The following is a 17,212-nucleotide window of genomic DNA, read 5'->3' as shown; positions in this document are numbered from 1 at the left end:
TATCCATTCTTTTTCAGATTCTTTTCCCCATATAGGTTGTTACAGAATGTCAAGTAGAGTTCCTTGTGCTATATGGTAGGCCCTTGTTGGTTATCTATTTTATATATAGTGATGTATATGTGTTAATCCTGACCTCCTAATTTATCCCTCCCACCTACATTTCCCCTTTAGTAACCATAAGTTTGTTTTCAAAAATCTGCGATTCTATTTCTGTCCTGAAAGTAAGTTCATTTGTATCATTTTTATTAGATTCCATATATAAATGATATCACATGATATTTTTCTTTGTCTGACTTCACTTAGTGTGGTAATTTCTAGGTCCATCTAAATTGTTTCAAATGGCATTATTTCATTCTTTTTCATGGCTGAGTAACATTCCATTTATGTGTGTACCACATCTTTATCCATTCCTCTGTCAATGGACATTAAGTGCCTTCATGTCTTGGCTGTTGTAAATAGTACTGCAATGAACATCTGGGTGTATGTATCTTTTCAGATTATAGTTTTCTCCAGATATATGCCCTGGGGTAGGATTTCTAGAACATATATGATAGTTCTATCTTCAGTTTTTAAAGGAACGTCCATACTATTCTCCTTAGTGGTTATACTAATTTACATTCCCACTAACAGTATATAGGTGGGCTCCCTTTTCTCCACACCTCCAACATTTATTGTTTGTAGGTTTTTCGATGATGGTCCAGATAGCCTTCTTTGGCGAATCCCTTATCTCTTGATTAAGCACTCTTAACAAATTAATCTTCCTTAGAGATCATTTTTATTCTATCATCTTTGGCTCAAAAATACTTGTCGTATCCCTATTAACAAAATTAAGTCCAGACTCTTTAACCTGGTACTCAAGGCTAACACAAGATTGGCCCTGACCTACCATTCTTTTTTTATCTAACTTTGTACCTCTCTGGTCAATCCACATGGGGCCTACTTGCTATCTCTCCTGCATTTCATGTATATGTACATATTTCTTGATGCTCCCCTAATACCTTCTATTCCATTTGACACCCCATTCTCCTTTCTATCTCCCTATCAAAACTCAGACTGTCTTTCAAGGTGCAGTTTACATTCCCTCTCCTACAGAAAGCATTGTCTGACCCTTCCTTGGAAACAGTTCAATATGTCTCCCACTTACTCATATTCCTTATTTTATTACTCATGTTTTAATGTATCTCTTTTCTATTTATACTGTTGTTTCCTTTGGGATAAGAGGAGCATAGTATTGTTTTTTACTCTGCAAGTACTCCGTTATTGATGAAGAGAGATGAATAAGGGAATGTAGATGGTAAGAAGCAACTACAGAAATGCAAACAGTAGAAGAGAGAATTGCAGAGTGATATAGGAAAATACAGTGGCAAGTGAAAGAACAAACACTCCATGTGATTGTTTTGTGGGAATGGATGACCCTTTTTCTCAGGTACAGACCAGGGCAGAATTCTTTACCCATTGTACAGAGATCTTTATGCTATTATGGATGGGCTTTGGAGGAGCTTGCTGATAAAAAACTCTTAAAATTTATAAAAATTTGTATACATGTATATATATGTTTTCTGGGAATAGGATCCGTATCTTTTATCTGATTTGATTTTTAGAGGTGTCTGTGATCATAAAAAAATTTTAAATCCCAGGGTTTGGGACTATGGTACAAGAGAGGTCAGGTGGTACTGAGTGTGATTTGGCAAGTAGGAGATCATTGGTATCTTAAAGTAGTTCCCGCTGTGGCACAATTGGTTAAGAATCTGACTGCAGGAGTTCCCATCATGGCTCAGTGGTAATTAACTCTGCCAGTATCCAGGAGGATGCGGGTTCTATCCCTGGCCTTGCTTATAGGGTTAAGGATCCACTGTTGCTGGGAGCTGTGGTGTAGGTCATAGATGTGGCTCAGATCAGGTGTTCTGTGGCTGTGGTGTAGGCGAGCAGCTGCAGCTCTGATTCAGCCACTACCCCTAGCCTGGGAACTTCCATATGCTACAGGCTTGGCCCTAAAAAAGCCAAAAAAAGAAGAAGAAGAATCTGACTGCATCAGCTCCGGTCACTGTGGAGGAGTGGGTTTGATCTCCAGCCTGGAGCAGTGGGTTAAAGAATATGGTATTGCCACAGCTGCAGCATAGGTTGCAGCTGTGGCTTTGATTGAGTCCCTAGCCCTTGCCCAGGAACTTACATATACCACGTGTGTGGCCATAAAAAGAAAAAAGTCTGTTTTCTAAAGAATGAAGAAATAAGCCAGATTCCTAGGAATTAAAGATTGAGTGGGTGGTGAGGAAGTGGAGGTAGCAAATATAGATTTTTTTTTTCCTTCCAGAACTGTATCAATGAATGAGAAAAGAAATCTTTAATTTGAAGAACAGAAGGATCAGGAGGAGGTTTTCTGGGGTAGAGAAGATAGGAGATACTTGAGCATATCTATAGAGGAAGAGCTGAAAAGGGAATAAATATTAGAGGAAGTAGGTAGGGAAGTGTTTTGGTAGTCTGACACTACCCCAAGAGAATAGTGACTTAAGGAGTTCCCGTCGTGGTGCAGTGGAAACAAATCCGACTAGGGACCATGAGGTTGTGGGTTCAATCCCTGGCCCTGCTCAGTGGGTTAAGGATCTGGCATTTCCATGAGCTGTGGTGTAGGTTGCAGATGAACCTCACATCTGGCATTGCTGTGGCTGTGGCGTAAGCCAGCATCTGTAGCTCTGATTAGACCCCTAGCCTGGGAACCTCCATATGCTGTGGATACGGCCCTAAAAATACAAAAGACAAAAAAAAAGTGATGACTTAAAACAAAGAAGTTTATTTCTTGCTAATGTAGGTTTTACTGTAGATTACTGTCCTCTACACTGAGACCCATTGATCTAGTTTGCTTCAATCTTTGGTCTATATGCTAGTGACTGGAAGAGAATGGTAGTCAAGGGAGTGATACAGAGGGATCTCACTGCCACCACAGTGAAGTGACACTTGTACTCATGTTTCACTAGCCAGAACTAGTCTCATGGTCACACTTAATTGGGGTGGAGAGGCAGGGAGTGTAGAAGAAATATGAAAGAATTTGGTGAGGGTATAATTATATTTGGTACACAAAGATATCAAGAAAAAAGCAAAGGGAATTCTGGGAAGTTGAAAATAGCATTGTTTTTTTATTATCCCCATATCTTCCTACAAAAATAGGTAGAACAAGTTGGGTAGCAAAACCTAAACCCCACAAGTTTATGTAGCAAGCTATAAGTTCCCACATATACACCGGTGGGGACACATCATGATAGCAACGAGGTGTGGGAAGAAGCAGAGAGAACCGAAATAAAACATCAAATTACCAAAAGATGCCCTCACAGGAAGGAGTCCCATTTGGTGTATAAAGCTCAGTGAATTCATCTGAAGGTACCAGTCAAAACTGGTGAGAATCTTGGAGTTCCCACTGTGACAAAACAGGATCCAAGGCATGTCTGCAGTGCCAGGATGTAGATTCCATCCCTGGCCTGGCACAGTGGGATAAAAGATCCATTGTTGCTGCAGCTGTGGTGTAGGTCACAACTGCAGCTTGGATTCAGATCCAGCCTCTGGCTCAGGCTCTCCATATGCCTCAGAGTGGCCAAAAGGGAAAAAACAAAGTTGGTAAGAAGCTTTGTGGGCTCCATTTCTCAGGTGAACACAGGGAACTGTGGGAAAACCAGATGTTGCTAGAATGGTGTAGGCCCTATAGAATGGGCCTGCCTTTGTCACTCTTAAAATCAACTTAGTCTTCCTTCCAGTATCAAGCCCTACATGGGAGAGAAGCTGCTAGGACAGGACTTAAAATAGGGTACCTCAAATACTACTAATTTTAGAAACTCCAAATCTGAAAATTCATCCCCTCATCTATTTCCATACAAATTATTTTTTCATATTGTCCAATCTTAGGTATAAGAGGGCTTGCAATGAGATAATGGCACTATTAATATACTTCAGTAATAAGATGCAGTCAACACAGTAAGCCTCCAAATGTGACCATAAATTCTCTCTCATTATCAAATTCCCAGGAAAAATTAAAATCTAAAGATTAAACCCCATTATAAATTAAAGCCTGAATAAATTAATGCCTGAAGTCAAATTCTCTTGCCCTTGAGATTTTTTAACTTCAAAGAAATTGATGTCCAGAATTCATTCTTTTCACTTCATATTTTACTCAGTCTTAATAAGAAGAGTATATAAGGCTTAAATAGGGTTGGAATTTTTTGTTAGCAGTTGTAGTTTGTGTGGAAATTGTATTATTTTAACATCATCTTCCACCAAGTTTCTAGAGGGTCAAAAATGTCAGTAAGACTCAAGATTATACAGCACTGGCCCAATACCCATCAAATTTAGAAAAAGTTTTTCCACAGTCTCTAGTGTAGTTATTCCAGGCAAATTTATGTTTGCAAAGCCCATTAATCAATGTTGTCAAATGCTAGGTCAGAGGAGTCAAGGAGTCAAATACTATGTCTATGTCTATGTCTAGAGTCAGGGATGAGAGGGAGAGAAATTCTGAATTTTAGATTTACAAAGATGATTGATCTAAGTTTCTGAAATCCTTGTCCTCTGAACATAAAGTTAATTTGGAGATATTAAAGTTCATACTTTTAATTTTCTATTTCTAGGAGATAATTTCCTGTCCCTATCAACTTTTCTTTCAAGGGTTAACATTTAAGATAGATATTGTTGTCTTCCTGTGAGGCTTAGAAATTTTTAGAGTTTTGTAGATTATAGTCATGATAGTCTGGGTTATGCTGCAATGACAGAGAAACTCAAAATCTTAGTGGCTTGAAACAACAGTTTATTTTTCGCTCATACAACATATCCATGTTGAATTGGCAGGGAGTTCTTTTCACACTGTATTCACTTAAGTAACTTGGATGACACAATCTCCACAGATTTTTCTGTAATCACCACAGCAAGAACAAGGGAATATGACAAGTTGTTCCCTGGCTCTTGAAATTTCTGCCCAAAAGTAGTGCACATCTCTTTCATTCACATCTTTTCCATTCACATATCATTGGCCAAAGCATATTATGTGGCCTTCTAACTTCAAAGGGAACATGGACGGATAATTTTGCCTTTGAACTCCAAGTTCTATCCCCTTCATCAGTACATTTAGAACGAACTCTGTTTACTACTAATACTGCTTATGTAATACTTTGTGAGCCAAAAAGTTGTCTTTGGCCATTAGTGACTGCTTTTAGTGACAGAATAGCTTAAACCAATGTTTCCCAAATTTGTTTGATCAGAATAATCACCTGGGTGTTTATAATTATTTAAAAACTAGGTGCAGGTATTAAAAAGGCTGATTCCTATGTCCTATTCCTGCAGAAATGATTCAGTAGATTTGGGATGAGGCCTAAGAATTTTTAAAAATACTCTCTGTTAGTCAAAGAAACCTCCTTCCTAACATAGATGTTTTGTCTTCCTGTTTTTGTTTTTTGGCAGCACCTGTGGCATGTGTAATTTCCTAGACTGGGGATAGAACCCACACCTCAGTTGCAACATGTGCCACAGTTGTGGCAACACCAGATCTTTAACCCACTGTGCCTCAGGGCTACTTCCAGATGTTTTTAATAGACTTTATTTTTGGAGTAATTTTAGTTCACAGGAAAACTGAGTGGAAAGTCCAGAGTGTCCCCATACACCCCCTAGCCCCACACATTGCACAACCTACCCTACTGTCAACATTCTGCATCAAAAGAGTGCATTTGTTACAATGGATGAACCTACATTCACACATCATTATCACCCAAAGTCCATAGTTTACCTTAGGGTTCACTTTTCATGTTGTACATGCTACAAGTTTGGACAAATGTATAATCATATGTAAGAACCATTGTAGTATTGTACAGCAATTTTTCACTACTCTAAAAATCCTCTGTACTCTACCGGTTTATTCCTCTCTTCCCTTAATTCCCAGCAAGCATTGCTCTTTTTACTGTCTCATAGTTTTGCTTCTTCCAGAATGTCATAGTTGGAGTCATACGATATGAGTTTCTTTTACTTAGTGTTAACGCATTTAAGATATCTCTATGTCTTTTCATAGCTTGATAACTCATTTCTTCTTAGAAGTGAGTAATATTCCATTGACTGGTTATACTACAGTTTGTTTACCCATTCACCTACTGAAGAATATCTTGCTGGCTTCCAAGTTTTGATAATTATTAATAAAGCTGCTCTAAGCATCTGTGTGCAGGTTTTTGTGTGAACATGAAGTTTTCAACTCCTTTGGGTAAATACCAATACCTAGTGTGACTGATGGATGGTATGGTAAGAGTACGGTTAGTTTTGTAAGAAACTACCAAATTGTCTTCCAAATCATTTTACATTCCCAGAAGTAATGAATGAGATTTTCTATTGCTCCACATCCTTGCCAGCATTTTGTGCTGTCATTGATCTGGATTTTGGCCACTCTAATAGGTGTATAGTGGCATATCATTGTTTTAACTTACAGTTTCCTAGTGACATATTTTGTTGAGCAGCTTTTCATAAGCTTTATTGCTATCTGCATATTTTCTTTAATGAAGTCTTTTATCAATTTTCAATCAGTTTGTAATTTTAAGAGTTCTTTGTATATTTTGGATAATAGTCTTTTTTTTGTGTGTCTTTTGCAAGTATTTTCTCCCAGGGGCCTGTATTCTCATTCTCTTGACAGTATCTTTCATAGAGCATAAATTTTTAATTTTAACTAAATATAGTTTATCAATTATTTCTTTCATAGATCATGTCTTTAATGTTAAGTATAAAAAGTCATATTGGCTTTCCCAAGGTCATATTGGCTTTCCTTTAGGTTATCTTCTAGGAGTTTTATAATTTTGCATTTTATATTTAGGTTTATAATCCATTTTATTTTTTGTAAAATATGTAAATATGTGTCTAGATTCACTTTTTTGGATATGGATTAAGTTGTTCCAGCTCAACTTGTTGGAAAGACTATTGTATTATCTTTTTCTCTTTGTCAAAGATCAGTTGACTGTATTTATGTGGATCTGTTTCTGGTTTTTCTATTCTGTTCCATTGATCTATTTTTTAAATTCTTTTGCCAATACCACACTATCTTCTTTTTTCCTTCTGGTTCTATTGAGATGTAGTTGACATATAACTACACTGTCTTGATTATTCTAGCTTTATGGTTAAGTCTTGAACTCAGGTAGTGTCAGTTCTCTGACTTTGTTCTTCTCCTTCAATATTGAATTGACTATTCTGCAGCTTTGCCTCTTTATAAACTTCAGAAACATTTTGTCAATATCCACAAAATAACTTGCTGGGATTTTGATTGGGATTGTGTTGAACTAACATCTTGACAATATTGAGTCTGCCTACTTATGAACATGGTATATCTCTCATTTATTTCTTTGCTTTATTTCATCAGAATTCTGTAGTTTTACTTACACAGCTCTTTTACATATTTTGTTAGGTGTATATATAAGTATTTCAATTCTTTGAATGCTATTAGTAAGTAATATTATGTATTTAATTTCAAATTTCCTTTTTTCTTTGCTGGGAAATAGGAAAACATTGCCTTTGTATATCGACCTTATATCTTACAACCTTGCTATAATTGCTTTTTAGTTCCATGACTTATTTTGTTGATTCTTTTGGAATCTACATAGACACTCATGTCATCTGTGAACAAAGACAGTTTTATTTCTTCTTTCTCAATCTCAATACCTTTGACTTCCTTTTATTGTCTTATTGCATTAACTGGGGCTTCTAGTATAATGTTGAAAAGGAGTAGTAAGCTAGGCACATTCTTGACTTGCTCCTGATCTTAGTGAGAAAGATTCTAGTTTCTTACTTTTCGGTATGATGTTATCTACAGGTTTTTTCTAGATGTTCTTTATCAAGTTGAGAAGTTCATCTCTATTCCTAGTGTGCTGAGAGTAGCATAGGTTTTTAACTTTTTGCATTTGTTTCAGCTGAATAATCAGCAACAGCAGATTCCAAAACTGCTGCTTTTGTTTCTAAAGCCTGTATCCTGAGGACTCTAGACTCTAGTGAGCATTAATACTGTTGCCAGATGCTCTGTGAGGCACTATGTTTCCACTGTTTTGAATTTCATAAATTTCTCAGGTATGTTCCCACAGGGCACAGAAGTTCCTGTGTGCCCATATATAACCACCAAGTTGCCAGCACTTCTTATAGTATTTTGTACTCATGAGTCTGAGGATAAACCAGGTTCATAAAGTTTAGTCCCTTTAATTTTGTCCATTCCCTTGAATACCACTAACAACTGAGAAAGTTAGAACTTGTTTTACTCTTTGAAGGGCATCCACAACTTGGCTTGTAGCTTAAAAGTAACAAGTGCCAGAGTTCCCATTGTGACTCAGCAGGTTAAGAACCCAACTAGTATCAATGAGGATATGGGTTCAATCCCTGGCCCTGCTCAGTGGGTTGAAGATCTGGCATTGCCGTGACCTGTGGTGTAGGTTGCAGATGCCGCTTGGGTCTGGCATTGATGTGGCTGTGGCATGGGCTGGCAGCTGCAGCTCTGATTCGACCTCTAGCCTGGGAAATTTCCATATGCCACAAGTGTGGCTGTTTAAAAAAAAAAAAAAGAGAGAGTATATGAGTCTTGTTATTCTTGCGACTTTTCTGTGGGTTTGAAATTTTTCAGAATAGAAAGTTGTGGGGAAAAGCAAGCTCAGTAATAGCACCGGCAAGATGATAGGAAATTCTCTGGGGGTTAAGTTTTAATGTTTTACTTTGCTCACTGGCCAAAGGCTAGCTAAAGTATTTATATAGCATGAGCACTTAAAATGTGACTGTCTTCACAGAACAGTCTGTAAACTGTGAACTGTTTATTAAACTGTGAACTATTTATTTAAAGTTGCTCAGATGTTTCAATTAAATTTAGGGTTACATGTTTAACACCAGTACAACCCAGTTGTAAGATAAAAAGTTCTGTCAAACAACTTCTTTTGTACTCCATGACTCTAGTAATGCTCAACTTATTTGTCCAGTTGTTTTGGAATCATACAGATCTTTTTATTCAGGATTGATTTTTTTTTTTTGGTCTTTTTTGTCTTTTTAGGGCCGCACCTGCAGCATGTGGAGATTCCCAGGCTAGGCATCCAATCGGAGCTGTAGCCTCTGGCCTATGCCACAGCCATAGCAATGCCAGATCCGAGTCACGCCTGCGACCTACACCACACCTCACAACCATGCTGGATCCTTAACCCACTGAGAAAGGCCAGGGATCAAACCCGCAACCTCATGGTTCCTAGTCAGATTCATTTCCACTGCACCACGACGGAAACTCCAGGATTGATTTTGAAAGAAGGCAAAATAAGCAATAAGATAAGCCAGCTAATTCTCAATTTAAAAGAATAATCCCCTTGGGATCCTCTATGTTTATTTCAACATAGTTTTTATTACCTAAACATTTCTGAGAATCCCACTTTGGTGCTTCAGATTTATGAAGCACCTATTTATGAACCTCCTAATAAAAAACAGTGTGGTAGAAGTTCATGTTGTGGCTCATCGGTAACGAGCCTGACTAGTATCCATGAGGATGCAGGTTCAGTCCCTGGCCTCACTCATTGGGCTAAGGATCCAGCATTGCCATGAGCTGTGGTGTAGGTTACAGGTGAGACTCGGATCCTGTGTTGCTGTGGCCATAGTGTAGGCCAGCAGCTATAGCTCTGATTCGACCCCTAGCCAGGGAACTTCTATATGTGGCAGGTGTGGCCCTAAGAAAGAAAAAAAAAAAAAAAAGAAGAAAGAAAATCAGTGTGGTTATTTAAAATATATCTACATTTTATTTTGGACAAAATGGCATCAGAACATGTGATCACTCAAGTTATTTACCATTCTTCAACTCAAACGACTCAGTATTTTTGAAATATCAAGTCTATTTTAACAACTCAAAAATTGTTATAAATGCTGTTCAAAACAACTTTCCATGTATCTAAAATGAAAAACAAAATAAGGGCTCCAAAATTATTTTAAGTTTAGTTTGGTAAACTTTTTCTGTAAATGTTCAGATAGTAAACATTTTGGGCTTGTGGGTCACATGGGTTCTGTCAGTTAATCAACTTTGCTGTTACAATGTGAAAGCTTTTAGAGACGCCACTAAAATGAAGAAGTGGAGTTCCCTGGTGGCCTAGAAGTTAAGGAACTAGTATTATCATTGCTGTGGCTTGGGTCACTGCTGTGGTGTGAGTTTGATCCCTGTCCCAGGTACTTGTGTATGCCACAGGTGCAGCCAAAAATAAATAAAATAGGAGTTCCCGTCGTGGCGCAGTGGTTAACGAATCCGACTAGGAACCATGAGGTTGCGGGTTCGGTCCCTGTCCTTGCTCAGTGGGTTAACGATCCGGCGTTGCCATGGGCTGTGGTGTAGGTTGCAGACGCGGCTCGGATCCCGCGTTGCTGTGGCTCTGGCGTAGGCTGGTGGCTACAGCTCCGATTCGACCCCTAGCCTGGGAACCTCCATATGCCCCGGGAGAGGCCCAAAGAAATAGCAAAAAGACAAAATAAATAAATAAATAAATAAAATAAAATAAAATGAGATAAAATAGCCTAACTGTATTGCAATACATTTTTACTTACAAAAATATTCGATGGAACATGTTTGGCCCACAGATCCTAGTTTGTTGATCCTAGTTTTTGATAATGACAGAATAAATGAAATTACTGCCTTCTAAAGTGATAGCACTTTCTAGGATATACAGTTTTGCTCTAAAAAATTTTTTTGCACCTACAGTTTTATAGTCACTAGAAAAGTATTTTAAAACCTGTTTAGAGTTCCTGTTGTGGCTCGGTGCTAATGAATCTGACTAGTATCCATGAGGATGCAGGTTTGATCCCTGGCCTCATTCACTGGGTTAAGGATCCAGCATTGCCATGAGCTGTGGTGTAGGCTGTAGATGCATCTTAGTTCTGTGGTGTAGGCTGGCAGCTACAGCTCCGATTCAACCCCTAGCCTGGGAACTTCTTTATGCTGCAGGTTCGGCTGTAAAAAAAAAATAAAAAACTGTTTAAAGCAATATTTTTATTTACTATCAAATGACAAAGAATAAAATAGGAGTAAATCTATGAGTTCCCATCATGGTGCAGTGGAAATCAATCTGACTAGGAACCATGAGGTTGCATGTTTGATCCCTGGCCTTGCTCAGTGGGTTAAGGATCTGGTGTTGCTGTGAGCTGTGGTGTAGTTCACAGATGCAGCTCAGATCTGGCATTGCTGTGGCTGTGGCATAAACTGGCAGCTGTAGCTCCAATTGGACCCCTAGTCTGGGAACCTCCATGTTCCACAGGTACAGCCCTAAAAAGCAAAATTAATTAATTAATTAATTAATTAAAAATTTTAAAAAGGAATAAAGGAAGATCTGTACTCAGAAAACTATAAGACATTGATAGAAAAAATGAAGATGACACAAACAGAAAGATATACCATGTTCATGAATTAGAAGAATTCGTACTGTTAAAATGACCATTTAAATTTAAATTTAAATTTAAATTCAATGTAGGTTAAAGACTTAAATGTAAGACCTGAGACCAAAAAATTCGTAGAAGAAAACATAGGCAGAACACTCTTTGACATAAATCATGGCAATATTTTTTCAGATTTATTTCCTAAGGCAAAGGAAGCAAAAATAAAAGTAAGCAAAGAGTACCTAATTAAACTTAAAAGCTTTCATGCAGCAAAGGAAACCATCAAAACAAAAAGAACCTACTGAATGGGAGAAAGTATTTACAAAGGATATGACCAATAAGGGATTAATATCCAACATATACATACATACATATATATACACACACACACACACACACACACACACACATATATATATATATCATGCAATTCAACATCAAAAAAAGCAAACAACCTGATATGAAAGTGGGCAAAAGGCCTGAAGAGACATTTTTCCAAAGAACATATGGCCTACGGCACATGAAAAGATTCTCAACATTGTTAATCAGCAGAGAAATGCAAATCAAAACCAGTGAGATATCACCTCACACCTGTCAGAATTATTATCATCAAAAAGACCACAAAAAACAAATGTTGGCAAGGATATAGAGAAAGCAGCCAGTATGAAAATTCCTCAAAAAATTAAAAATTGAACTATTATTGATCCAGCAATACTACTCCTGGGTATTTATCTGAAGAAAACAAAAACACTAATTAGAAAAGATATATGCACCCCTATGTTCATTGCAGCATTACTACAATTGCCAAAAATACAGAAGCAACCTAAATGCCCATCAATAGGTGAATTAATAAAGATCTCTGTGTGTATATTATATTCCATACACACACACACACACACACACACACACACAATGGAATATTACTCAGCCACAAAAAAGAAATCTTGCAAATTTCGACAACATGGATGAAACTGAAGGCTGTTATGCTAAGTGAAATAAGTGAGACAAAGAGAAATACCATATGATTTCATTTATATGTGGACTCTAAAAAACAAGACAAACATAACAAAGCATAAATAAGAGTACAGAAACAGAGACAGAGAACAAAACAAATGTTTGCCAGAGGTGGGGATGGGGAAAGAAATAGTTGAGGGAGATTATCAGGTACAAACTTCCAATTGCAAAATACATGAATCATGGGTATGAAATGTACAGCATGGGGAGTACAGTCAGTCACTATGTAATATCTTTGTATGGTAGCATCATAACTAGACTTACTGTTGTGATGAGTTTGAATCATTCTGTCACATATAATGCTGAACTAACATATGCTGTAGGTCAATTATATTTTGGAAACAAACTCATAGAAAAAGACACCAGATTTATGGTTACCAGAAGTAGAGGGTGGGGGAGAGGGAACTGAATGAAGACAGGAAGGCAGTCCCTCTTGATACCTCTATTTTTTATGGTGTGAAAATTGAATTTTCATATATAATGCATGGTAGTATTAATTATATTCATTATGTGGTATGATCCATTTCCAGAATACATGAGTTGGTGAAGAATTCTCTGAGGTTGTAGCAGTAGGTTGGTGAGGTCTGTTCCCAGCATTTCTGTCCATTCCTTACACCCAACCAATGTATAGGAGACTGGAGTGGGGAGTTCCTACCCCTCAAATGAGTTTTCAAGAGAATCATCTGGAGAACTTGTATCTCCTGGGATTTGGGGGTACATGGGAATTGTAGCTGCACTTTGAAAAGTCTAAGTGCAAGACTCTAACTATATCCGCTAAAAGTGGCAGAGCAGAGGAAGGGAGGGAAGGACAGGAGAGAGATGCAATCTCAGGAGTAAAGTACATTCAGACTGACATGGAATGGGAAGTGAGACTTGAATAAAGGAGGAAACTGTCTTATAATAAAAAAAAAGTCCCTGCCCCTTTTAAGAGTAATGTTATCTCAGATGTGGACCTCTAATGTAGACTAGACTTTTTACTAAGAACTGCCTAAAAAGGGAGTTGCCTTGTGGTGCATTAAAGATCCTGAGTTGTCACTGCGGCAGCTCAGCTGAGGCCAAAAGAAAAAGTGTGTGTGTGTGTGTGTGTATACTTAATATAAATATATATATTCTTAATATAAACTATATATATTCTTAATATAAATATATATATATATTTAATCTGTATGAAAGAATTACCTAAAATGTATGAGACCTGCTCAAGATTTTATCCAAGTTGTGAAGAAGGGTAAATCTTCAGAGATGATTTAAATTGAGACTTGAGGGGAGGGGGTCCTGCCTGGACTTAGTTTACTAAGTCCAAAATGTTCTTTAAAACAGCTGCATTTGCAAAATTATGCCATCTTTAATTGTGGATGCAGATTCCAGGCACTGATTAACTAACTGGAGAGAAGTCTAGCAGCTGAAAAAAAGAAATTGGAGTTAAAGATTTGTTTGTTTTTCAACTTCCATTTCTTTTTCTTTCTAAAACTGTGCTTCATTTGAAGTTTAGAATCTAACAAAAAGCTCTCTAGAAGCGCCAATGAATTAGATCTTTAGAAAAGGGATATAAAAATCAAGAATGACAGGAGATGAGGGAAAAGAGAGATAAATATTCTCACTTCTGTAAAACCCACACAAAGTTTCTTGCCAAGGGTTTATGATAGACTGGAGAATGGAGAAGCTAACTGAATAGTATCCCATACTTTGAGATGCATCCAGTAAAATGCAATACCTACAGCTTCAGTTTACCTTAGCTAAACTAAATAAAGATGAACATGACACAAGCCCCAAACATCTTCACCAAAGAAGCCAGAAGCTGTGGAGGGAAGCTAGGCACACAAACCAAAGTTTGCATTCCCCAGCATGCCCTACCTGCCAGGATTCCACTAAGCTTCTTAAAGCTTCCATTGTATGCATAATCACAATTCTTATCCAGTGTCCCAGGTATTACTCTGTTTAGTAAACAGCTCTCATTTCTCATGCTAAATGCTGAGTTAATTTTTTTTTTTCTCCTGTGGAGTCTTCTCTGTGTCTGGCACTGTTCAATCAACAAAACTCAGAAACTCCTCATGAAACTTATATTTGAGCATATGGAAATGCAGGTAATAAATAATACATCCAATAAAAAATATAATAAAAAATATATCAGATGATGATAAATGTTATATTAACAAAGGCAGGGGAAAGGAATAGAAATTGCTTGTTGGGTGGGATTTAAAATAGAGGGTTAGGAGTTCTCTCTGTGGCACAGTGGGTTAAGAATCTGACTGCAGTGGCTCAGGTTGATGTGGATGCTTGGGTTCGATCCCTGGCCTGGAGCAATGGGTTAAAGGATTTAGTACTGCAGCAATTGCTGCAGCTGCAGTGCAGGTGGCAGCTGCAGCTCAGATTCAGTCCATGGCCAGGGAGCTTCCATTTGCCTTGGGTGAAGACATGTAAAATAAAGTAAAATAAAATAAAATGGGGGCTTAAAGAAGGCTTCCTAAAGGTGATATTTTAAGCAACGATGTGAAACAAGTGAGGGCCCATGCCATGCAGATGTATTTGGGGAAAGCATTCCAGACAAAGACAGCATGAGTCTTGAGGTGGGAGCTTCTTGGCTTAGTCAAGGGACAGGAAGGAGTTAGTGCAGCTGAAGCAGAGGGATAAAGACACAAGGTCAGAGAGGGAAGAAGGGCCAGATCATTTTGGGTCTTGTGACCCACTGTGAGGACTTTTGTCTTTTACTCTGAATAAGTTGGAAAGCCGTTCAAGGGCTAAGCAGTGACACGACCTGACATATTTCAATAGGATTATTCTGGCTGCTAGTTAAGAAAGATGATAAGGGATGGAGTGCCAGGGGCAGCTTAGCAATTGGTAGGCATTTGAAATAGCCTGGTCAAAGAAGATGGAGGCAAGGACTGTGGTTTAGGGTGATAGTAGAGGAAATGCATGCAAGTAGATGCGTTAGCGGGTCCCTGAGGAAAGAGAACCAGGCATGGCTTTCTTGACATGTGAGAAGTCATTTTTGGCCTAATCCATTTTGTGATGTAAGCCTAGCCACAATGCTTGCTCTAGAGCAGTGGTCAGTAATTAATAATCTTAAGAGAGTGAAAAAAGATGCAGAAACAAATGATTGCTATCAAGCAAGAGAACTAACAATAGCAAAGATAAAATATTAGTTGTAAAGATTCCCAGTTTTGTTTCCATGGTAAAGATTAGCTTGAAGCTCTCAACCACAAGATCAACTGGAACCTAAGGTATGATGGTGATGATGTTTTCTGACAGCAGTCAACTACAGCTTAGACTCTCCTGACTGCCCAAGCCCCTTCATGAATACGAATTACCCTTAACCTAGAACTTCCCCACTTTTGCTGTTTTGGGAAACATTATTTTGGAAAAGATCCCTGGTGTTCTCCTTACTTGCTGCAAGTAGTAAATCCTTCCTTCTTCTGATCTTTGGCTCATTTGTGTCTTTTGGCTCAATGCACATGGAAAGGCAAACCAAGTAACAGGAGGTAACTTGTTACCAAGTTTAGGTAATAGGAGGACAGAAGGAATAGCCAGATTCTGATAAATAACTTCTTGAATGCTATAGTAAGAGGTACAGTGTTATGCTCTTATTTGGCGTAGTAAAAATAAAGACAAATGCAAAACAAATTTAATTTCAACAAAGTAACCTATTAAGGGGAATTGGACTGTTTATTCCAAATGTATTTTATTTATTATTTTTTTTTTGCCATGCCACATCATGCAGAAGCCCCAGGGCCAGGGATTGATTCCTCACCACAGCAGTGAGCTGAGCCACAGCAGTGACAATGCTGGATCCTTAACCCACTGAGCCACCAGGAAGCTTCTAAATGTTTGTGACTTTAGAAGAGATTAAGAACTGCCTAGCAGTAGCAGGAGTTCCCTAGTAGCTCAAAGGGTTAGGGGTCTGGCGTTGTCACTGCTGTGGTTCTGTTTGCTGCTGTGATGTGGATTTGATCCCCAGCCTGGGAACTTCCACATGCTGTGCGTGCAGCAAAAAAAAAAAAAAAAAAAAAAGAGAGAGAGAGAGAGAGAGAGAGAGAGAACTGCGGAACAGAGATCTTTCTCCTATTATTATTATTATGTCATTATTACCATTATGAGAGAGAGTGTGCGTGGAGCGCACGCCTGAAGGAAACACAAAAAATGCTACGTGTTCGTGAGGGATAAGATAATACAACTCTCAGAATGGAGGAAGCAGGAGACATTTTCTAAATGTCATTGAACAGTGCCAAATGAATATTATTTGTGCCAGGAAAAAGCATGAGAATGTTTTATTCAAGAATATCCAAGGAAAGGCACTCAGCATCGGCCACTGTGAAAACCAGATTGTACTTGCTTGTGCCTCGCTCTGCTTCCTCTGCAACCATGTCTGACAAAGCCTATATGGCTGAGATTGAGAAATTCGTTATATCAAAATTGGAGACAGAAACACAAGAAACATTCACTGCCTTCAAAAGAAACGATTGAACAGGAGAACCAAGCAGGAGAGTCATAATGAGGCAAGCACCCAGCATTGTCTTTTTTCTTTTCCTTTTCTTTTTTTTTTGTTCTTTTTAGGGCCACACCCGAAGGCACTTGGAGATTCCAAGCCTAGAGGTCGAATCAGAACCTCAGCTGTGGCCTAGGCCACAGCAACACAGGATCCGAGCTGCGTCTGCAACTTACACCACAGCTCACAGCAACGCAGGATCCTTAACCCACTGAGCAAAGCCAGGGATGGAACCTGCAACCTCATGGTTCCTAGTTGGATTCATTTCTGCTGTGCCACAACAGGAATTCCCTGCATTGCCTTCTTATTTTACTTATTTTAGCTGTTTAACTTTATAAGATAAGAGAC

The 17,212-nt window shown here is 38.3% G+C and overlaps 1 pseudogene; it reads left to right on the top strand.

Annotated features, from left to right (window-relative positions):
- Positions 1 to 16,635: 16,635 nt before the first annotated feature.
- Positions 16,636 to 16,870, top strand: LOC125128471 (thymosin beta-4-like; annotated as a pseudogene).
- The last annotated feature ends 342 nt before the right edge of the window (positions 16,871 to 17,212 follow it).

Source organism: Phacochoerus africanus, chromosome 5, assembly GCF_016906955.1.
Source record: "Phacochoerus africanus isolate WHEZ1 chromosome 5, ROS_Pafr_v1, whole genome shotgun sequence".
In the NCBI taxonomy this organism is placed as follows: domain Eukaryota; kingdom Metazoa; phylum Chordata; class Mammalia; order Artiodactyla; family Suidae; genus Phacochoerus; species Phacochoerus africanus.
This window is presented reverse-complemented; position numbering and strand designations above follow the sequence as displayed.